Genomic DNA, 24,626 nt, shown 5'->3' on the forward strand with positions numbered 1-24,626 from the left:
ATGTTTTATGAAAGCACAGTCAACCCTACAATTCGTAACAATATTAATATCAAAGTATTTGGTAAAAAATATATCAAGATATTTAATTTTCTTCATATTGCCCAGTCTTGCACAATACTTGTACGCTATGCAGTGACATTAAAGTTGAAGTTAATATACATTTATTGACACTGACAGTGATATTTACATGTTTGAAAAGTGTATATTTAACCTTAAACTGTAAAATATATGATTTACAGGTACTGTGGCTGTATGGTGTTACGGGTTGTTGCACAGGGGTTGTTCCTGACGCTGTGTGACTGAAACACTAGCATAGATAGATAGATAGATAGATAGATAGATGCAATGTTAGACCTACAATGTCCAAGGTCTATGTACAAGGCTGACTTGCGTGTACATGTATACATATATATGTGCAGTTTCACCTCATTCTGTGTATATATAATGTTTATGTTTACTTGTGTTTCTTTTTCTGTGTAAGTTGCCTACATTAAGAGCAATGAAAAAACGGAGTCAGATTACTTGTATGTGTACACATGGTACTGATATTGCTTTACAACCACAAGGTTGTGCTATTGACTAATTTGTGTGTGCTGCATAATTGAAATTTGACCATGCAGCCTGGTTAATATAGAGAATGCTTCCCTAATGTTATCCTCACATGTGTTTACAGTCAGATGTTGTTTCCCATTGATATTCACAGACATTTCACCAGATGTTCATGATAACTGTGTGTGTGTGTGTTCACAGTCTCAGTGGTAGTAGCGTGCTGCCCCCTGTGTGTTACTATCAGTAGGCTGCGCCAGCCGGAGCTGCGCACGCGCAGTGAGTGTGCGGGCGGGCGCAGCTTCGCCGTGGTTTCGGTTGAGCATTTGGCAACGTCTCGCTCGGCAAACAGGCAGTTCTCCGTCGGCAACGAGTGTTTTCCACAATGTCTGGAGGTTTATTTTAACGGAGTAGGAGCCGGGCAGGAACACCGGAGCAACGTTAGGTAAGGTGTGTGCTTTTTCTGGCTTTCTCTGAACAGTTTTAGTTGAACTGTGCGGGCTGAAAAGTGACGAGCGAACTAAACGTTAGCGAGCAGGGCAAACACCGAAAGGCAGCCGAGCCGACCAACTTCAGTCAATGCAGAGGACAGGCTCCTTACTACGGCTCAGCTGTGTGGCTGAGCGCCACTTGAAACCCTCCACACCGCCTCAACGCTTCACTCCCACCTCCGGCCATTCACCAGGCTGGATAAGAAGCCTCAAATATGCCGCTACCCGCAACAATTCATTAACTACTAAATATTCTACAACCTTCCTGATCATTAAGGCTCCAGTGCGCATGCTCGCGGTGCTGTGCAGAGTTCGGATTTGTAGTTTTTTCGTACCTGAGTTAATCACAGTTGTGAGGGCCAAGAGAAAACGGCAAGACTACAAGTTCCAGACAATGGGAGCTTTGTTTGGGAGCGGAGCTAGCCAGCTAGTTAGCCTGGACGAGCTTTGAATTTCGAGTAGTTGTGCTGCAAATCGGAAGTTGCCTTGGCTGGAGATTTGTTGCAGAGTGAGCTGCATGGGGAGTATTTTGGCTGGGTGGTTACAAACACGTATTGTTTGAAAGGAGTAGTTGTGAATGCAGCTGGTTTGCTGTGTGCATCATGTTTTAAATGTGTTAATAAAAGGGAATTGATCGTTATCCTGTGTGGTTGGACATGCAGACTCTCTTCAGTTGTCAGAAGACGTGTGCACAGTGCGCAGGATTTGCAAGTGCATAGTAGAGATTTGTGTGTGTGTGCATGTGCGGTCGAGTGTGTACATTGAATGGGGAGGTGATGATGTCTCGGCGTGTCGTCTCCTTTTCATGGAGATCCCCCGTGTTGCTGCTGTATTCCCCAGCCCTCAGGAAATGACACGTCGAGTATCAGCATGATGGATCTGCCGTGCAAGAGCAGCAGAGCATGGCAACACTGCACATATTCTGGGCATCATTTGCTCAGGTTGCCTCCCATTTGGAACTAATGGAATAATTATTACCGGGGAAAATCTGAGAACGATGCTCAAGTGTCTCACCCTGGTTATCCCTGCTGCTTACCCGCCTGTAACAGCAGCAAGTGGTGAGCTCAGCACTGCCCACTGTTTGCTGCACACTGGGGAAATCCAACATGTCATCCACTGTTTGAGAGGAGATCTGATTTGAATACAGTTCTGAGCTGTGAAGTTTACGCTGCATAATAATGACATGGTTCTCCATATTGTAAATCCAGTTTCCTTGGATCAAAGGCTGTGCACCAGACTGCAGAAGTCAGTCACACAATGCTGTCTGTTCATAGTTTCCAGGAAGACATTTCCATCCTTTAAACGGCTGTTTGAAAATGCTCCATATCAAATCAAAACTGAGTAGACTTGCTATTTATGGCTTATCAGTCTGTGCAACTCCAGTGCTGTATGTTGTAGCTGAAAAATTCAAAGACTGCTCTGGAGACCTTAGACTTTAAAACAGTCGACATCCACAAGGCCGTCTTACTGCTCATAACCGTCACTGCTGTATCTCACTTTTTATGTTCCTGTCAGGCCTTCTTTCAAAACTCTACCTGTCTGACAAAGCAAAAAACAGTAGCAGTACACATGTAGTTCAGTGTGATTTATTACACCAGCGAGTGCAGCAGCATATCCCTGCAAGCTGCTTTCGTTGGATGCATAGGAAACAACAGGAGCTTCCACGAGATACAGCAAACCTGCAGAAAGAAGCAGGAAGTCCAGACGGAGAATCATTTGATCATATTATCTCAATTAAATAGTGTAACTCCGTAAATCCACCATTGTGTCGGTCTATATACCGTTGGGTGTGATGCTGCTACGGTTGTGGTGTAATAGGTGTTTTTCAAGGGGCCAGTAACAGCGCTTCTAAAATTACAACATAAAATTTGACACTGACGCATTCTTGGCATTCTTCTTTGAATATCCAATTCTGAAAGTTTTGGCACATACACTGCATAAAAATTCTAGGATTTGACATTTAAAGATTTGCATTTCTGCTGTGTAGCATGCTCAAGCAACAAACCATGTGTCAAATGCCATATCGTTCTCCGGGTTGTACCGTTTGGGTCATGCAACTCAATTAAGGTCAATGCAAGACATCTTTAAAATCACAATCCTAAACCCCTTGCTACTGAGATGAGAATAGCAAAATCTAAGGTATTCACAGTGTATGATGAATTTTTAGTTTTGGATTTGGTTGGAAAAATGTGCCACTCTGAAGCTATAAATATGAAGTCTTCTTCAGATCCAATTTCTCTAATGAAACTTGACCTTTCCAGTAAATATGGTTTGTACCTTTAGATTTTGTGTAGAATATGTTTTGCTGCCAATAGTACATCATTTAGAGGAGTCCTGCCAGGTCCGTAATGTCCGTATAACCATGTTCGTTTTACCATTTTTACAACAAGATCACATTATCCATGCTAATCTACGCTAGTTTCATAACTTTGGGCCGATGTCACATAGTCGTAAAAGTACCCCCAGCAGTCAGCTTGTAGTTGGCTCCACTGGGTACCAGATAACACTTGCTTACAGTGTGTGATCTCCAGGAACATCTCATATTTTGTGCTACTTGTTTCGGTGTTTCATTGCAGACAGCTGCAGGAACAAAGGATCCTGTCTTCAAAGGCAGCTGAATGTGGGCCACCTGAGTTATTTCGCCTGTAAACATTACGTTGAATCACCATGTCGTATCTTGATAGAGGTGACTCATCAGTTGTTTGATTTTTCTCCCTGTTCTTTTCATTCTTGACAAGGATTTTTAAAGAACTCACACACAGGTCATCTGTTGGATGAATAATACATTTCCAAGAGTCTTTTGTGAGGTTTTTAAGGCAGCAAAGATTTTGTTTTTGGCACCAGCTCTGCGTAAAGTTCTCCCTTCCTAACCACGACACCTTGGCAGCCCTCCTGCTGTTTGTAATTTTAGAACGAAAAGCTTCTTGCCAGGTTTCTATTTAATCCTCGGAGGCGTCCTACTCTTAGTTAAAGACGGTTTAATAGAAATGAACAATTGTGTGTTCTTACAGTGTGCAGAGGTACACACACAAGCACCTCATATAACATCCATCACAATCATTGGGAGTGTCCTGATAGGTCACAGGGAGGCAGGACAATACCTCAGGCTGAAGGTCCCATCTGGTCTGTGTCAGAGTGCACAGTGACGGCTGAATGTGTGTGTGTGTGTGTGTGTGTGTGTGTGTGTGTGTGTGTGTGTGTGTGTGTGTGTGTGTTTCTTTCCAGGAGCCTATACATGTAATAAACTTGAGCTTATAGATTTCAGTCATAGAGGCATATTTCAAACCGCTCTCTCTCTGTTTATTGCAGTCTCATGCTGCTGGGTTATACTCCTTTTAAATTAACACCGTGACGCAGGTTCAACTCGTGTCAGTGGTTAATCTGAGTGGGTCACTGCACGTCATCACACCTGGCTTCACAGCCTCCTCCCAACTGGGGTCGAATGCAGTTTGGAGAGTAATTGAGTGTGGTGAACAGGTGTTTCTATTTGGCTTAGCAATTTATTTTAATTTTATAGTTTTTGGATCATTTAATTAATAATGAATACTTGAGATGTGCCAATGCCATTTTTTCCTTCCTGATACCAATTCGTATACCTGAACTTGAGTATCAGCCGATATGGAATAACAATCCAATATCACTGCGTTAAAAAAACAGCTGTATACTACTAAGGCTGTATGGATGTGAAATTATTGCTATCGCTGTTGTATGGTATGTGTCAGGTTAAACCCTTTGTAAAACATGAACAAATACATACAGAGAATGAATTCCATGGAACTTTTTTATTATCTAATTTGACTCAGTCACAAGACATTAATAGCAGGATTTTCCAGTGTAAAATATTGCCACATTACGGAAATTTTTCGTATAACTGACGTCACATAATTTACTGGAAATAAAAGTTTCTTCCCTGCTCTAAAACAGAAGTTACCAGCGACTGCACAGCACAACTTGCTGCGTAGGCTGCCGTTTTAGAGCAGGGAAGAAGAACTGACTTCTGGGAAAACTGCTATTTTATCAGAGTGTGAAACTATTTTAATGTCTACTAATAAATTACATGGTATCGGATTGGTCATCAGCTCGCTTATTGATACCCGATCCAACATTTCAGAGGCTTTTCAGATATTGGTATCAGTTACAGAACAACTCTTTTAATACATTTATAACAAGCAGATAAAACACCCACAGGAGGTGAACAAACCCTTTTTATACCGGCAACAAGATCTCATAAGTCAAAGAAGTCACTGTGACACAGTAATCAAACTCAATTAGTTCATACAGTTACATCTTGGATGCAAACACAGAATGATCATGGACTAAAAACAGCATATAGGCAAAGCAAGGCAAGTTTTTATAGTGCCTTAGATGGAATTCAAAGTGGTTTATGTATGGTAAAGGAATGCATAACATTTGAAATGGGGCAAAAAAGAAAACAAAAACCAATTAAACCAACATTATATAAGTCATATATTAAATTACAGATTGACAGAAAGTAAAGGACTAGAAAGACAGTTACAAACGTTAAAACCTCCAGGCACTCTATACAAACATCCAAAGTGAGTTTTTTGTGATATTTAACCAGCGTTTTATCCACAAGAAAGAGACGGAGAGACAGCAGCACAGGAACCAAGAGAGCACACTGTGTGGGCGAGATCCAGCGTGGATGTGGAGAGAAACTGAAAATGAAATTTTATTTGATAATTATGTAATGTAGTGGAGTTCTATGTAATTCTGTGGTTTAGCTGTTACAAGTATGGCACTACAGTGGAAGACTGTGAACTGTGTGTGAACAGGAATGGCCTCAAAACTCAATCACATGTCTGCACACCTGAATATGTAAGAGGTATGTCAGAGGGCAGAACAACCGAACTGTCGTGCTTACTCCTGGTATATATGTATTTTTACAACGATTAACTGCAAACAGCACCTGTGAATGTATGTTGAGTAGAGCTGCGACACACACGTGTATTAGTCAGAGTCCAGGTGATACAGTTAAAGATGAAATAGCATCAGACCACCAACAGAATTACAAGCCCCTTCTGTATCCACTCTCTTTGATGTATTCCCCTCCCTTGAGGGTTTTATCCGTAAGTCAGCGTGCATGACAGTGTCAAGAGGTCAGAGATTTACAGAAAGAGGAGCGCACCAATGTTTCCTGAAATGAGTCTCTGCTTTATGGCCTTCTGTATGGCTATAAAACATTTGCTAGGTAGGCAGTTGATCTATCGAGCCTCCCTCCTCCTTTTTCTTCGTCTTCTCACTGCTGCAGAGGTCAGATTCCCTCAAGGTGTTGTTTACCAATCTGTGTCTTCTTCTCCATGAGGAGGATGAATCAGAGAATCACAGCCCTGCGCGTAAATGTCTAAAATGTGCTTACATTCAGCTGATAGCGCTGACATTATGCAGTTTATATCTCTTACAGAGGTTAGGGTCTTCTCGCTGTGGATATAAGGCAGAGTAGGTGTCCCAGGCGTAACATAGGCTGTGTCCCAGGCTACATCTCTCTTCTCTTGACTCCTCTCTCTGCTCTGGGTATGTTTGACTAGGGTAAATATAGCATGCTGGTTTTAGCAAGAGGATAAACACAGATGTTGAGGAGGCCTTTCTTGCCACAGGTCGGCCTGCGTCCTCCCCCTGGTCAGCGTTGGTAGCAGAGTGAGAGAGAGGGAGAGGGAATGCCCCACTATCCATCCACAGCACACTTAAACAGGGTTATTGGACTTAACACTAAGCTCTTGACAGGGTTATAGAATGTAGACATTTGCCGCAAATCATTTAGACAGCCCGACAAAGTGCTGTACATAAAGAGTGATTTACGCAGGCTGCCTGTTTAGCAATTTAAAGTGGAGGCCACTCAGATTTACAAATGGATGTCCACTTAACAAAAAGCCTGTACTCAGCCCTGTCAGGCGCTGAGTTTAAACTTGGATCTGTGTTTATAGAAATAGAAGAGAGCTTGAAGATTTTCAGAGAAATCCAGACGGGACTGTTTGGGTTATTTCTCAATTCTCACACTGAATCCAAGGCTGTGAGGGGTAGGAATTGCTGCCATAACTGGCTATAGGCCTGCTAAGTCCCTGAGCAGTGCTGAATGTGCTCATCTCCATAACACTGAGCTCTTATCTGTTACTCTCCCCCCTTTTGTAATGTTTCTCTCCAGCCTATATCCCTCCTTTCAGAGGGGACTGGTGTTATTAAATGGTGTTTCAGTGCTCCGCTGTAAGAGACGGTTGATGATAGAAGCACAAATCATGCATCCGATCTCCGGGGACCGGGCTTTGTTGTAGAGACTTGCGAAGCATTTAGAGACACATCCATTGATATGAATTGTCATGCAGCTGAAAGCAGCCACCTTTCTCACTGTAATGTCTTCATCGCCTTTATTCCTCCGACTTCTGGTTTCTTGTGTCTTGGGAGTTGAGTTTGTCTGCTGCTTTAAGGGGAACAGCGTGTTGTTACACCTGCTTCATGTCTGTCCCTAACTGAGGCTTCACACATTGGGTTGACAGGTGGTGTGTGTGTGTGTGTGTGCACGCACAAAGAGCTCTATCACACACCAACATAGCAATGTACTGGAAAGAGGAAATCCTGCATGACGGGATAGAGAAACAGCTGATTCTGTCTCCATCTGTTTTTATGGAGTGAGGAAGAGTAAATTAACATTGTTCACCGCACATACACATGAGCTTGACCATCACACAACTGTCAAGGCAGGAGCTCACTTGCTAGTCTGAACTGCAGCAAAGAATTTAAAGGCTACAGTGAGAGTTCAGCCATCATTTCAATGTTTATTCTTTCAGTAAAAGTTACTCAGATGTCAGGGTTTGTTGTGTTTTTTGTCATATATCACTATAAACTGAATATTGTGGTTTTTAGACTACACAGGGTCCAACTTTAATGTTTTTTTTACTTGCCTTGTGGGGTAAGTCGGTAACAAAAATCCACTTGCCAGAAGTCAACTTTTACTTGTCCCTATACAGATTGTTTCATTTTATTAGTGGCTATTAAATTTCAGCAAAGACTAAAGGTAATTCACCTTAAAAACACCCCTCTTTGTCTGCCTTGCTCTCAAACTTGAGACAAACTGCGCAACACATACCCTAGCTGTTTCGCCCACATCCTCTAAAGCAGTGGTTCCCAACTTGTCCACCCACAGGGTCCAGATTTCTCCTTCATCATTAGTTCAAGGTCCACGAGTTAAATACATTCAGTGTCATACTTGCGTTTGGCCATGTTGTCGAGCTAGTTTGCTGTCTCTGTCATGCAGCTGTCCGTTGGTCATTCATTCTACAGCAGGTAAGAGCACTTCAAAGTAAAAGCTATGCTCCAGAAATTCACTGTATTTCAAAATAAAGTGTTTTTTTTTACAAACTTGACAGGTTTGCGAGTCACTTGCGTTTCATTTAGAATGGACCCGCAGCCCACTTTTGGATCGTACCCCACCAGTTGGGAACCACTGCTCTAAACCCTTCCAACTAAACTCCTGTTTCCAGGATAACTGAAATACTTGCTTGCGTCTCACCTTATAAAAACTTCTTTGCTTCAGCCATTTTCTCACGGGTGCCTGATCGATACTGAGCTGCCTGATTGGTTGGGGCAAGTAAAAGGCCACATAGGGCTACTATGTGGCCTTTTACTTGCCCCAACCAATCAGGCAGCTCTTATTGTTGAGCCCTGCTGTTCATTGGACAAAACAATACGTTTAAAACATCACCAATTTGTGTTTGACATTTTTTCAATACATTTTGACATGTTGCAGACTAAATGATTAATTGAAAATAAACTAACTGATAATGATTATTAGTTGCAGCCCTAATTTCTGTGTTACTTGGACCATATGATGACACGAGAGCTGCAATTAATGATTAAAAATGAAATAACTATTAGGCTAAAGAAAACCGAAATGCTCTGCTCGTGTTTGAGATTCCGAAACCAGCAAATATTTTCTGTATGCTTGATTATTGATTCAAATGATTACTTGATTAGAAACAGAGATGTGAATTAATTTTCTTTCATCTTGCTGACCAGTGATGGGCTAATCGTTCCAGCTCTAAATCACACCAGGGAACATTAATTCACACGTACTGTCACAGGATCTGTAGAGGGATAATGACACATAATGAAGTGCGAAACGCAGCCAGCAGAGACCAAATATAAGACACTTATGATCTTTTTATTTTTGCTCAAATATTTGTGCTGGTCAGAGATGACGTTTGTTTTTTAACTGATAGATTTTCATGTGGGAATATAATGGCAGGATGTTTGAAATCGCTGATTAAGAATGTTAATGTGAATGGGGAAGTTTAAAAGCCCTTCATCTTAGTCAGTGGCCTGAATCACTGGAACAACAAAAGGTTGTAATGACCCAGCCCACTATGTCTGAACAATGAGTCGGTTCTTCTTCGTGAAAGACATTTGTATGACCACATTTTTGTTTCTTTCTGTAGAGCAATAAAAGCATCTTTGTAGCCCCTAGACATCTCATGTGAAATTCCATCTGTATTTTATTTGGAGGCGCTGCAGCCTCTTTGCTCCTTCTGGCTCTCCGTGCTGCCTGTTGGAGGTCAAGCCGTTGGACAGGAAGTGAGTATGTGCTGAGGAGGATGCGAGCGTGTTGTGGGGATGAGTGTTGCTATGAATCAGACAATAGGCATCAGGGACAGAAGTGGCCTTACGCTGCAGAGATCAGTCACGAAGACGAATGACCACTTCACAGGACGTGAGCAAAAACATTCCTTCCAAGCTCAGAAAAATGTTAACACAATTTGTCTCTGGCATGCAGCTGATTTCCTGGACGCTATCTTTGCCCATTCATAGTCAAGGGTTAGCTCATCTCCAACTGCTGTTGAAAGAAGCGGTTGGAGAAAAGGGCGTAACACCAAACACCGTCAGGAAACGTGTGGATAGATTTGCATGTTTCCCTCCTTCCCCTCAGGATGTTTTGCTTTGACTGACCAGCATGTCTGTTTGAAACACACACACAGCTTTGTGTATTTGTGTGGTTGTGTGTCTGGATGGGAATGGGAAGATGCTTTTAGTTATTTTTTCCTCTGTCTCATTGTAAAATGTTTTTATGAAACAACATCAAAAGCCAGTGTCTTTCTTTTCCCTCATTTTGTGGTATGTGTGCAGAGAGGCATGCATACATATATGCAGCCACTGAAAGAGGCATGCATACATACATATGTTCCCTAAGTCCCTCTGCCTCTTCACAGCTCAGATCTCAGGCTATGACCGCTGACTGTGGAGCTATTGTTTTAATGCTAATTGAGTATAACATGTGGTCATTCCACGAGTGCCTCTTGGCCCAGTTTTTATGGTACTGTATCAAAATGTGCATTTCTTTTCTCCTCATTTCCAAATCAGATTTGATACCAGGATGGAGGCTATTTAGCGGGCTATTTCCACACAAGTTCATTTGGTCTGCTCTGCGCAGAGCGTGTTTGGTATGCTAATGTGTTTGTGCTGTTGCTGAGACAGGGCTATACGTTAAGTCCGCTCTATGAGTGGGACATAGGGGGATTTCAGAGAAACATACTGTATACAGCTGTTTTGTTTCGGGGCTTTTGCTGAGTTTGTAATCCACCGTGAGTGGGTGAGTGTGTGTGTGTGTGTGTGTGTGTGTGTGTGTGTGTGTGTGCGCGCGTGTGTGTGTCTGTGTGTGTACATGCTGACTATATAAATCAAAATAATTTAATATAGTCAACATTTTTAAATAATCGATTGGTCTTTCCCGTGGTCAATTTGTCATCAGATAACCGAGCTCGCTGCCTCTCTTAGTGGGCGTACTGACTGAAAAAGTGCATGGGATGGGGGTGTGTTGCTTTAGGTAAGGTGAGAGGATGAAATATGATACCGGAGGGCCAGTTTGAGTTATAGATCTATTAGTTTGAAGTGGTATTACACTCCAAAACACTGCACAGCAGTTTATAAAACTCTGAGGAAAGATTTTACAACTCAAGAAATATTACTGCAGCATTGGTTTTATCCTCCACTTCAACGGTTACAAGGTAAAGGGTAGAATTAGGGTACAATCAGTGACATTACATAATGATATACCAGGAATCTGCACTCAAACATATTTGAATAGCCAAAGTAGTGCATTGCCAGATGATGCGCCAGCTTCAGTGTTTTTTGTTAGATGACTTTTTTGACCTGCTGTGTCAACGCAGTGGCCTCATAGAAATTAATGAATGGGCTGCATTTTTTCCCGCAGTGCTAATATCTGTCAGAACATGGCCTAACCCTTTTATATAAAATTTCAGCTGCATTTTAACACAAATAAAGACTGTAAGGCAAGATGAATAAAAAGCCCTTTTGTACCCTTTAGATCACATTGCTGGTCATATTGTGCACATATTTGACAATATATGCCAAAAAAAGTTAATATCCTCATATTCTTATTTTGAAATCTAGTCATGATTTCGTCCTGCTTTCCTAAGCTAGTACCACTCAATTTCAACTTTCATGACATCCACCCATTAATCAATTTGAAAGTTTTAGCCGAACAGAGCTAAGATTAAGTTAGCTAGCTAGCAACAGCACACCATGTCAGTTCATTTTCATTTCCCCAAAATACACTGGGTACAGGCCCTCTGGCTAGAATTTACATATTTTGAGGTAAGAAGTATCTATGACAGTGCCACATTATGTACAGTGCATTTTACAGTGGTGTACTTTAGCTACTAATGTTACATAGAGCATACATTGAACTTTGTCTCTCTCTCTGGCTGATGCAAATTTATGTTTCCTAAAAAAGATCAGGCGTAACCCGCAGTACTCTGCCTCCGATTGGCTTACCCTTGCCTTACTGTTAGAGTTGTTATGACACACCCACTTTCCATTGATCAAATCAGATTCCTCCCAACATTAAATCCCACCTGCCTGTTCCGTTCTTGCAGATTCATCAGGATGCTAAAGCTAGATACTTTCGAAATGCTGTTTCATCTGGACTTAAAGTGGCTGTTGGCACTTCAAGAAAATTAATAATAATGTATTGACATGGCAGTTCTGGTTTCTGACTGGCTTAATGAAGCTCCATTTACCAAAGTATGAAAATAAAGTGAAAGCATCTTCAAATTAAGCCACATTAAATCTGTTTTTAGCTTCTCAGAGCAACAACTGGAGGCTGTAGCATGAGATAAATACAGATTATCCCAGTCAGAAGTTTATCTCCTCCATCTCAAATAAATGCTCTGATACTGAGCATCTTTAATATAGCTACTGTAATGTGACTACTACACACAGTAGTTATAAGGAGCCGACATCCAACTGTGTTCCCATCTTTCAGACAGTGTTGAAAGGAAAACTATAGTGTGTCTCCTTCTACCACAACACACATATATATTCTTTTTTTTAGCCCTTTTTTGCTGAGCCTGAGTGCAGACGTCTCCTGAGCCACTACATGTGAGCCTTCCAGTGCTATTTATTTAAGTGCTTGATTAAATTGTAATTAGCTCTGCTGATGCCACCCTTTGAAACACTTGCATTGTAATGCTCAGCTCTTTGACTGTTTTTAGTCTTCAGTTTGAAGCGACTCTTCTCCGCACACTTGGCTCCTGCCCAGCTGCTTTCCACTCATGCACTGCACTGCTGAAAGTTACTCTTTTATTCCAAGCAAAAGCATTAGTTATCAATGTATTAAATGATGGAGCCTAAGATAGTGATACAAAATCTCGTCCACCCCAGCGTGAGTGTTTCGTGAGTGCTTTGTTGTGAGAGTGTGCTGTAGTGACAGCCTTGTTAGCTGTCCCTTAGGAGTAGGCCAGAGAGCAGGGGAGGGGAGAGGGACAGAAGTTTGGGTGTTTCTGCTCACAACAGTAGAGCCTGTTATCATCGTGGGAGAGGAGGAGACGGATGAGCTGATAACTCAAAGGGAGAGACACGGCTTGACAGGGGAGGAGGGATAGGAGGACACGAATAGAGGGAGAGGCTAAAAGGGAGGCCTGTTTGGCTAGAAGAAAGCCAGCCCATGTGTTTCTATCTCCTCTTTCACCTGCTCGATTCGTCCTCCCTTTTCTCTCTCTGTTTTCCCCATGACCTCTGCAGCCGAGCTCTGATTAGATAACTGTCTGGTTCAGTGTGCGAGGCGAGGTTCCACCTGAGAAATGATAATGATAATCAAAAAAGACAAAGAGGGAGAACAAAGCACAGTGGAAGCGAGTGACCATAAAAAAGTGTGAATGTGATACAATCCCCCCTGTGGAGAAAGGTTAGAGCCCCGAGGGTGTATTGTGTGTTGTGTGTTTGCCTCTGGAGAGGGCGTGTATGTGGAGCAGATCTCCTCACGCTGTGATGAGTACGATTAAGACATGCGACACAAAAAGATTCAGAACAAGAGAGGACAGTGGACATTTTGTCTCTGTGCCACAGCCACCAGGTGAGCGCTTGTGTGCGCACTGAAGGTCACTGCTATCACCCCGCCTCTGGATGAAACTCGCTTGACCTAGTTTGTTGCCCAAAGGCGCTCCAACACCCACATCTCCCTCCTCCTCCGCCTCAGACATGCACTCAGGCAACCTCGTGAACTCTTGTCACTGCTCTCAGCCCAAACACCTCAGCACACACATGGCTGCGTCCATTAAGCACATTTCTGACATGCAACTACTGCAGACGCCCCCCCACCCCCTTCATGTGCACGTAGACACTCATATGCACAGTTGTCTACAAAGGGCTGTGTTTGTCCAGTGGTTCCCACGTCTGAATTTGACAGGAATGTTGGCAGCCCAGTGGGGAGCCTCCAGGCTGTGGATTTTTTCCTCCCTTCACAGTTTCTTAAGGAATAATCAGCATTTTGGGAAACACGCTTATTCGCTTTCTTGCCAAGAGTTGGATAAGAAGATCAATATCGCCGTCATGCCTTTCTGTCAAATATGAACCCTGAGCCAGGAGATGCTTAGGTTAGCTTAGCATAAAGACTGTCAGCAAGGGGAAACGGCTAATCGGAGTCACGTAGCATCACCTCTAAAGCTCGCTAACTAACATGTTGCATCTGGTTTGGTTATGTGCTAGAGTATTTCCTTGAGCCAAGCTAGCTGTTCGCCGTCTCTATTCTTCATAGAGCGCTGTGGGAATGAGTCCTAAAACCTGGAAATAAGTTAGCATTTTAGCACTCCCAGTTCTCTTATCTCGAAGTCAACAGGTTTTTTGAATGGTTAAATGCCTGGGATAAGGTCTGTGATTAACACAAGCTTAAGAGACTTTGATGTTTTGTTCTACGACACAAAATGCGTCAGTAAATTCCTCTCTCGTGGATGTTGAAGCTTTTACGTGTCATTAAAGATGTGGTTGCTAACGGGTGGCTAAATGAGACAATACAGTGTCATCATGCTGAACACGGCTTTACAGCCTTGATGTGGTGACGACATTAAGTCATGTGACTGTGATGTAGTTTGTTTATAGCCTAATGTTAGCTTTTTACCTCAGGTGATAGCATCTACACTTCAAAAATCAAAGAAGTGGTGTTAATTTGTAAAGATTATTTTGCTGAACCAAGCATGTAAGAATCATAAACTTTGTTAACCACAGAGCTTTTTTTCTGTAATATTCCAAAATCCAATGCAAAAATCACATTGGCTTTTTGACGAGGGAACCAGAGTGACGCTAACTTCCGCAGCCGCCTACAAAAATAAACACCATCCCTGCAGCTCTCAATACTATGATAAGATAATCCACTGTGGGATCTTTCTCCAAAGTTAATGAATAGACACAGAGTGCTATTGCTCCTATCATCTAACCCTCAGCCAAAAGCAAAGTGAACATTCGCATTTCCCCCAAATGTCAAATTCCAACTCTATACTTCCCTCTCCACCTTTCCTCTCCTTTCTCTGAACTTTTTGTCATTAGTCAAAATGTTTTCATAGCTGTCTGCGCCTGAAAAACAACCAGGCTAGTGTATGCCTTTGTGAGCACATGTGCAGCTCAGTGTGGGTGCACTGCATATGCATGCGTGAGTGCGCGCATGGCTGTAGAACCACACCCTGGACTCACGCCACGCTTTAAACCAAACACAGAGAGAAAGAGAGGCGACTTCTGGAGGGATTTAGCTTGTTGTGACAGCGCTCTGCACTAGTTTAGGCCCAGGACGGTGATGACTTTGGATTGCAGGGTGAAGAATGAGCAAAGTGACAGCCGTGCAGGCCTTCACGCCATTCCTGCTTCTGTAGCACAGGCCAAGTTTGAGGAACAAAAGTGATGATGGTGATACGGTGGTACAGTTCCTCTGTTGGAGTTTTATTTGAGGCTGGTTGGATAAGACACACCTTCAGCTACTCAGCTGTTATTACTGGCCAAATTCCACCTCGGAGATGCTGCTGTCGGTCCAGATGCCTGAGATAGTTTTGAGGGGCTGAGATCTGTATCGGCGTGTAAAACTCCCCCTCGCCTGCACTGTTTTCGATACTGCGACCTGAAACCAACTAGCATACATAAATTATCACCTCTCCCTCAGCACCAGACCCGTATGCTGTGTTAGAGGGAAACAGGTTTTAAAGTAAGTCGAGGTTGAACTCTGGATTCAGAGGGGAAGGCGCTGACAGAACTTCAGGCAGATCTTGTGTCTCCATTTAACTTTCCATAATGGGGTGTTCATATCAGCTAGTCAGACACACACACACACACACACACACACACACACACACACACACACACACAATGCTAGTGTGAGTTAAAAAGAAGCCACACCTTGCTCCTGTAATCCTCCCTGGGCGAGACAAACCCCCCTTTATATCTTCTGAATAGACTGTGTTCACCTGTGCTCACCACCTGCCTCTCATTTTGTAGTCGTGTGTGTGTGTGTGTGTGTGTGTGTGTGCATGTGCGTGCGTGTGTGTGTGTGTGTGTGTGTGTGTGTCTGTGTGTGTGAGAAGCATTTTCATGTGCATGCATGCTTTTTAGGACTTTTTTTGTTGGTGATTTTCATCTTTAAAACAAACAAAAAACACAGGATGTCAATTGTAGCAGCTGAATAAGAACAAATAGTGTGTCTCTGAACAAATACATAAAACTAATAAATAAATAGATTCAATAGATAAAATAGATTCAGTGGAAGAAAAGAAGTAGGCCTACGTTTCTGTACTTAATGTAAAACACCTTTATTCTAACAAATCTTCCTGTCAGTTTTCTGCGCAGCTCAGCAATGTTCACTTCCACACAAGACCACATTCAGAGTGAGACATCCAACTCGAAATAGAGAGTATCTGATCCCTTATCCAATAAGCGATGAGGTTTCTTCCTTTTATTCTAGAAGGATCAGTCTTCAGGCAAACATAAAGGCAGTGGTGTTCAATTTATATTTTGTAGAGCTCCTTTTCCACTAGGCAAAAATAAAATCACAGTAACACTCACTAACATCTTGCTTTTGTATTTAGTGGGAAGGAGTACAATCAGCATTTATTCCTGGGACAAATTACTCTGCCGTAGTCATCGGTATTTTGTCAGCTCCAGCTCTGATTGGCTTTGATAGGCAGTAATAGAAATTCGACACCCAGGTGGACGTGCAAATTTTCGCCCCCTTGCTGGCACGATGTAATGACGGGCTGCCACAAAATGCTGTCTGTCTCTGTCTAAGCAGTGTTTGAACATCGTTCAGAATTAGTCAGCATCGACTTAAAGAGAGACTGAATAAGTAAGAGGTTGAAAAAAGTAAGTTAACCATTGTAACATTTTCACTGACCTCCATGCTGCTTTCTGTTATTTACTAGCCCTGTTTTCCGGGACTTCTAATGTGAGACCCCAGAAGATAACCAACCTATTTTTAATGGTTTGCTGCGTGGAGATGGGTTGAGGGATCTCAAACTTTTTACTGACAGAGTAGACGGCAAAGTGTAGACAAAGGACCTCTGGCTGCATAGGCCCTTGTATGCATTTTAACACATTTACAGTATGCAGTTGAGATTTACAACCAGATATAACATTTACTTCTGGTGCTATTTGCTTTGCTTTAATTCCCTGGCTCACTGGCTGCATTCTTTGTTTCTCTTTTCTCACAGTTTATACAGTACTTTCTGCAGCTCTGTGTTTCAGCTCAGTCTCAATGGACTTACTGTACTGTACTTTGTTTGCTCTCACTAGTCAAAGTCCCGCAGGCAAACAGTGCCTGGTCTCTCCGGGGCCTGGGACTGTGCTACAGCGGAGCCAGGCCTAGCCGAGCCACAGTACTACGGTTTCACCATAGACTCATGTTACCACAGTGTCTGGACAGTGACGTTGTGTGAGAAGTGGGGGTGTTTGTATGTGCCTACGAGTGTTGGCTAGGGAGTCAGTGTGGACTCCAAATGATTTTTTTTTGTATGCGCACACAGAGAGTGCACACAGATCAATAAACAGTCACATAGATTAAAGTTTCAGCTCCACATACAGCCAGAATATGTCCTTGCAAAAAGAGACAGGGTAAGGGGAGGGGAGGTGGAAACACTAGATCACACATTACAGTAGGTGTGAGAGGAAGAGCCGCAGACCCTTGTAAAAGAAAGATGCATCCCCCCCAGGGACAAGAAGACGAAGCTGTTGACTGCCAAATGATTCTGATGTCTGGTTGTGTCCAGATGAAGTTGCGTGATCACATCTTGGTGCACGTCTTTTCGATTTAATCTAACTCCCTCCACCTCGGCAACTCCAAGTATTCTGTGGGACTTGAAATTGCTCCCCTCGGCTGGTGTTGGCAGATGGAGGGAAGAAGGAGGGGGAAGGAAGGGGAGGCCGGAGCGATTATGAGACTTGGGGTGTGCTTTAACCCACTTAGCACACCATCTCAGGGTCTCCTGCCAAAACGGTGAGCTTAGTTCTTTTAATCCTCTTCCCAGAGTGAGCTGATAGTTTGTTGCTTGCGGCTGCTGTCTTGTCTTACTGCCTAGAAATGTTATCTGTGTGAGGTTTTGTTATTCTCCCTTTACAATTTATGATTATTTGCACCATCATGATGTTTTTATTTGTCTTGTAAGTGGATGCATGTGAGTGTAGATCTGTCCATCTCGCAGTGAGTTTGTGGGAGTTGTGTGTGTGTGTGAGTTGTCAGGCAGTTTCCTGGTCATAAACACAGCAGTGAAGTAGCCCTGCTGTGGTTTGAAGTGAGCCTCCCTGTTGGCCCTTCCAGTGCTCACAGCCAGCCAGGCAGGCTTGTTTATTTGCCCCCCTCCAGACTGGTTTGTGCTGGGCTGGCCTCTGCCCCAGGGGTCTGACTACAGTCCAGTTCAAGTCCATCCTCTCCCAGCTAACAGCCAGCATCACATGCCGGTTCCCCCCCCACACTATGTTGGGCTCCCTCTCCTAATAAAACAGGCTCATAACGCCACGTTCCTTGCATTCTTTATGTGCAGGCTTCTCTTCCCTTTTTCACATGCATGGATGGGCTGCACTGAGAAATGTAGACCACAACATTAATGAAGCCAAACTGTGCACAAAGCTTTCAGTTTGGTTGAATGTTCTTGAGATTTAGATCTGTTTATTTGTCAATATCGTGCATTCACAACATAGCAGATATCCACACAACACTTGAAGAAGTTTTGTGCAAGTGGAAGTGCAAAGTGAAGAGAAGAGATGGAGGAGGAGGGGGAGGGGGAGCAGGAACAAGTGAAGGCTGATTCAGTGGTGGGGGGTGCGTTGTTAGAGCAGCAACAGCAGCCCTGTCACTGTAGGTTTACGTCTGGACTCCCCCTCCTCCTAGCAGAGTGGAGTCATGGCAGAATCGGGGTCAGCCACGCTTCCTCAGTTGCTACCCGGTCCTTATTTTATCCCTCTTTCCGCAAAACAAACTCTGTCTTCTTTGTGTCCCGTGTCATGTCGGTCATCTCTGTATGTGACATCCCCCTTCACATCATTCAGTCTCACTTCTTTCTCCCTCTCCTACCTCTCTTAATAAGCCTCCTCATCCCATGCATTTACTCTGGATACTTTCGTGCCTGTTAGCGGAAGAGGACAGGGTGAGATTTATAATTAACAAAGGCTGATTCTAGCACTGAAAGGGAGAGCTGTCTGGAGAGTCTGTGTGGAGGGGAGCGCTGGGTGGGGATGGTGAACAAATTGGGCTTTTTATACCGAGTATCAAATAGATGCTGAAGACAGGAAAAAAGCACACTGGTGAGACACAATGAGTGATGTGGTTTAAAAGAGGTTGTGTTTGTGTTTTTGCATGCAAGTTTTGGCCAAGTCTAAGCTGCTTAGCCATGGCAGAACTCCACTTTAAAAGCAGCCTACAGTACGTTGGTATGTAGTCCAACACTGCATAAATGCTCTGATGAGCTCGGGCAGCCATGAAGACTCATTACCATCTCATAAAAGATCTTTGTCCCCTTAAGACTACATTATCTCTGGTGAAATAACCACTAGTGTGATGCTGTTGTACTTCCATAGCACAATTACACTCTGCTATATGTGTTTCTAAAGGTCAGGCTTTATGACTAGATTTTGATTTAACAAACCTCTCCTATAAAGGCAGTGGAACAGCCGACTTCACAGGACAGTACTCTTTATTGTGTTGGTTCATACTTGCCACGCTACTTGTTTAATCAAGGAGGCAGTTTGAAAGAGGGAATGCATGGTATCCAAAACTAACCCTCTGCACTGCTAAGGGCGCAGGCCTGCTCTGAAGCTATAAGGCAGGGCCTGGCCTGGCCTGGCACGGCACAGTCTGGTTGGTTAAACAGATGGCTCAGAGCAGGCCAGCGTATAGTGGAGACAGACTCTTAACCATCTGGGCTCCAAGTGGCATCACGGCGTCTTCTATGTACATACAGTACAGCTGATACCTGCCTCTTGATGATAAGGTGATAGACTTCAGTGTCACAGAGGATACACCCCAATGATGATCTTACTGCTGCCTGCAGTAAATGATCAGTGTTTAAAGCAATTGTTCGGCATTTTGCAAAAACACTTATTTGCTTTCTTGCACAAAGTTAGATGAGAAGACCTGATACCACTCTCATATCTGACCATTCAAAATGAAGCTGGAGCCAGCAGCCATTTAATTTAGCATAACACAAAATCAGGAAAGAAGGAGCTAGTCTGGCTCTGTTCAGAGGTAGCAAATTTAATCTATAGCATCTCTAAAGATCACTAGTTAACACAGTACTGTCCATTTGTTTATTCCTTACAAAATCTGAAGTCTAAACTATTTGTTGTTTGGCTAAATAAGCTACCAGGAAGTCACATAATTGTCCTGCATGTAAACCCTTTAAAACCAAAAACCGTCATTCTTAAGCCTGGCATACACTGTGCGATTTCAGGCTGACCGAGATGAACGATGACAAACGTGAAAGAAACGTGGCAATATCTTTGGTCGTGGCTCTAAAACAGCTGTCCTGCGTTGCACAGAGAGAGAGGTTCAAGGATGGCTGTTGTTACAGTCTTGCGGGATGGATGACCATCTTACTGTATGACTGCTGTATTGACATCTACTAACTAACCAACAGAAATGCAGTATAAAAATGACGCTAATGTTAAATGCTAGTGAATGCTAAATACTAGTAGATGCTAATAAATACTTCGAGCTCCCGTTGCAAAATTGGCATGCCATGTTGGCCTCTTTTCTCCAGTCAGGACTGCGTCAGCATTCTCCTCTTCTTCTTTTTAAGACCTTTTTCAACGCACATTAATGCCACTATAGCGAGGGCTTGATTCATGTTTGTGTTAATTTTTCTCTTACCACTACAGTAGCATAGATGGATGATGCATGCTGATGACGATTTGTTCTTGTGCACTGACGCCGATGGAGGTATGCTGTACCCAGCGATTCAGTAGGCATTGTCATTGCTCAGTCAGCATACATCAAACTTGATGTTGTACCCAAGTTTATTAGATCCATGTTGCACAGTGTGGGTTGCACTAAACTTATGAGATTACTAAAATCTCAGTCTTTAGGAGACTTTCACTTTGGGTTCTAGTCTTTGTGTGTGGTATGGAGAGTGGGCGCAGAATGCACTGGTAAGTTGGTCGTTGGCTGTAGTCTTTGCAATGTGTTCCTGTACAACTTTTTGGCTGAGACACAGGCAAGGTGAGGTGACACAAAAGTCGGCTTTTGTCGCCGCTTGTTCTTTGATGTCTGGTTGGTGTGTCTGGGCCCTTAGGTAATGAGGTGAAGCAGTTGTTAGATTAGAAAATTGTTGCCACCCTTATATCTGAGAGTGTTATTGATCTACTCATCTAACTCACAAGTATTTCCAAAAATAGTAAACTAGTTAACTTTGCCAACTTGAAAGAAATGTTTAAAAAACCACAACCACAGAAAGTCAGTAGCACATGATCAGTTTCACTGTCAGTCTGTCTATTTTTCTCCAAAGAATACAAAAAAATACAGCATGTACCAACACAGGATACAGCTACGCAGACTGAGTTTGGCTGCTGCCTCAGTTTGGGTTTAACTGGGTTGGTAAAGCACACATCTGCCAAGTCAGAGATCCCGGATTCTAATCCTGTATGAGTCAATTTCGAGACAAGCTGGTTGCAGCTTATCAGAAATTATGAGCTTGCTCGAACTTGTCACGGTGTGAATCACTGCTTTGACCTTCCCCGTATGTGATGACAATAAGCCTTTTTTCAAAGAAATGTGGAACTGAAAAAAACCAAACAGTTCTCTTTATTTTTTTCAGTGAGTAACAGGCTGATGTGGGTGGTGTGGCTTTGGACATGTACTGATACATTCTGAGTCCAAGGTGATGTGGTGGAGCACAGAGGCAGGGCCCAAGCCAGCCCTCAGTCAATATTTGCCTCAGTTAGTGCCTAGCCACTGGCAGGAGAACAAACTAAAATGGTCTGGCACATTTCTTAGACAGAGGTGCGGAGTTTCAGCTCCACTGTTGAACCTCCTACAGCTGCCACTGAGTATGTGCGACACCTGTTCCCCATGTTCTCCAGGTCTGTGTTTATAAAAAGCATCAGAGCAAAACCACAGCACTAAGTGGTTAGTGGGTGGCTGCAGCAGAGGCTTCATTAGATGTTCAAATGTGCAGCACTTGCGTGTATGTGTGTTTCTGTAGTTTAACATTTGCATTGTGAGCTGCTGTTGTTACACGCCGTCACCAGACAGCTTGGACGCAGGCCACCCAGCGAGAACTGGACGCTCTGCTATTTGTCACCCACTCTCGCTCTCTCTTTCTCCCTCTGCTCTGTCCATCTGGCAGGGAAAATGAACAGTACACAGGTGGGAAGACCAGCCAGCGTGACACAAAAGAAATATGAGAAAAGACTGCAGAAGATGAGGATGCCAAGAAAAATTAGAGGAAGAAATCGAGGAGGTACTAATGAGCCAGAAGGTGTAGACGTAGTGTGATTCTGCAACACATGTGGCACATAAAGAGACTGTCTCATTAACCAGACCTCCCAGTCACTTAACATTTCCCACCCCAACCAAGCAGAGTTAAAGTGCACAGGAAATTTTAGGAACAAGGTTCAGCATTTTTGGATCAGTTTTTGGATCTGTTTTTGGATCTGTTCCCAGTATTTTCTTTACTCACGAAAATGCCATTTCGAATATATCAAGGCTTTTATCAGCACACTACCTTGAAAAAGATCAGCTGACATTTATAAAAGCAAAGCGCTCCTACAGTTTCTGTTTGTATTAAGTCAGGAGGTTATTGTGAGTGTATGTAGGCCAACACGCCGTCGGTATGACTGCCAAAGAAACAAATTGTTACTCCTTGTACGTGGAGGTGTGCAGTGACTCACGGCATAGTGAAACTCGATTGCCTGGTTTGCTCAAAGTCATCCTGTGCCGTATATGCTGCTGCGATGAAGTTGTATTTCCTGTTTTGCCAGGAGCTCCAGCAACCGGCGGCTTTGTTTGGGGGTTGTGGGTTTTGGGCCGTTTGAATGTGTTTACATGAAACTGTTCCACAAGAGTGACGTGTGTGGCATGGAGACACACAGATGCATACACAGAAAAAAAAAATGCGGTGAGATCGCCTCAATGAGGACTTGTTACTCTCTTATAGCTAGGGGAAAATAAACCGCGGAGACATATCTATTACAGATTAATATTGAGTATGGCCTCACTGAAGAGTAAAATGGAAAGGGGATCAATCATACTTCTTGTGGTCTCCATGTGGCATCACCACAGCTACACTAGTTTTGATGTTATATTTTATAGTCGATGCACGACAGCTCCAGCAGATCTACAGATGCTCTGCAACACCTCAATGCAGAAATACATGTCTGGTTTAATGCTGCAAATGCAACACACTTCGCAAAAAGTTGTTGGCCACGAGAGCTCCCGAACAGCTGAAATTTAATGTGTCTGATTATATACAGCATGAAGAGTGACAACCATAGCTGGCTGTAAAAATGGAGACACAGTGTCGCTCATCCTGGCATCTAGAAGTTGTGAAAGACAAAATCTAACTGGCAGCATGCAGTTTGGATACTAACCTGTTTGTCAGAAATAGATAGTGATTTGCAGATAGGGAACAAACAAGATTTAACATTTATGTTAGAGGATGTTACATCTCCTTGCTTGCTTCCAGACCTCTGAATTTCCACTCACATCTCTGATTAGTTAGATAAATGTTGTCTTGATAACACTGGCATTGGCTACAGTTACGAAGAGTAGCCACAGAAAAATGGCAACAAAGCTAGATGAGATTGACTCGAGTTGTTGAAAGTCCACATACTGTACATGCTCTGTATAGCACACTTTATTTTTTAAACTAGTTGTGTTGAAAGGCACTCAGCTTGCCAACTTTCAGGCTGTGAGAAATTCCAGTCAGCCGTTTAAGATTTGCTCGAGTGGCTGTTAAAACATAGAGGATCATATTTTTGGGGTTCCCCCATGCATTCCTCCTCCCTGTATTTTCCATGTTCCTTGCTTGTAGATCTTGCTCAGCATTTCCAAGTCTCCGAACGTCTCTCGTTGGATAAAAGCAAGCTGATCCCAGACATGTCTCACCAACCTGACCACAGAAGAGTCTACAGTGAGAGAAGTGACTCAGGGTATTATATATATGTTGCGGGTAATTTTGAGTTTACAGAGAATGATTTTTAGCCCTCATATGAGCAAGAGTTTGTGATTAAACAATTGTGATCAGTGGAGTCCTTATCATCTAGACACTGACATGGCATAGACACGTCTCTTTCTCTTTAATAATGAGGGACTCAGGATTTGCAGCAATAAATATTAAAAATGTTTGGAACTTAGGACGCAGACTTTACCAGGAGGTACTAGCACTTGGCCTCATTCAAGAGGAGCGAAAGGAAAAGGGAGGAACAAGGGAGTGGTGGCTGTGTTTTTAATTTCCTCTCGCAGTTCTCAGCCTGGCTCTGCTGCTCTGCTGCCTCTGCTGAGAGTCTCTGTGGTGGATTGAAGGGGTCTGGGTCAGGATCATCTCGGGACAGGGTGGCGGTGGAGGGTGGATGCCATCGGCCCAAATGCACACCAAGAGAGAGGTTAGGTGAGGACAGGAGAGGGCATGATTTCTCAGAAGTGGTTTTACAAATATACACAGTCTCTTACTCTGTGCTCCTCTGAAAGTCTGCTGTTCCTCACATTACAGCAACTTTGACTTCCTGTTCCTACTTGAGTCTATAACCCTCATGTCAGCTGTATGGTCATTGTTAACACCATTAGATAAAGTTCTGTTGTTCACAGTTGCACATTAAAATGTT

General features: G+C 43.2%; 1 protein-coding gene across 4 annotated transcripts in view; it reads left to right on the forward strand.

Annotated features, from left to right (window-relative positions):
* Positions 1-853: 853 nt before the first annotated feature.
* The window catches only part of sipa1l3 (signal-induced proliferation-associated 1 like 3), an 81,816-nt gene continuing 58,043 nt past the window's right edge, over positions 854-24,626 (forward strand). For 2 of the 4 annotated variants that reach the window (XM_078167086.1, XM_078167088.1), the window contains exon 1: positions 854-991. The gene's annotated coding sequence lies outside the window, so the exon portion shown is untranslated. Of the gene's footprint in view, positions 997-24,626 lie in introns of all 4 variants that reach the window. The other 2 variants (XM_033631102.2, XM_033631103.2) reach the window with 1 other exon arrangement.

The sequence above is a fragment of the Epinephelus lanceolatus genome, chromosome 4, assembly GCF_041903045.1.
Source record: "Epinephelus lanceolatus isolate andai-2023 chromosome 4, ASM4190304v1, whole genome shotgun sequence".
Classification (NCBI taxonomy): Eukaryota; Metazoa; Chordata; class Actinopteri; order Perciformes; family Serranidae; genus Epinephelus; species Epinephelus lanceolatus.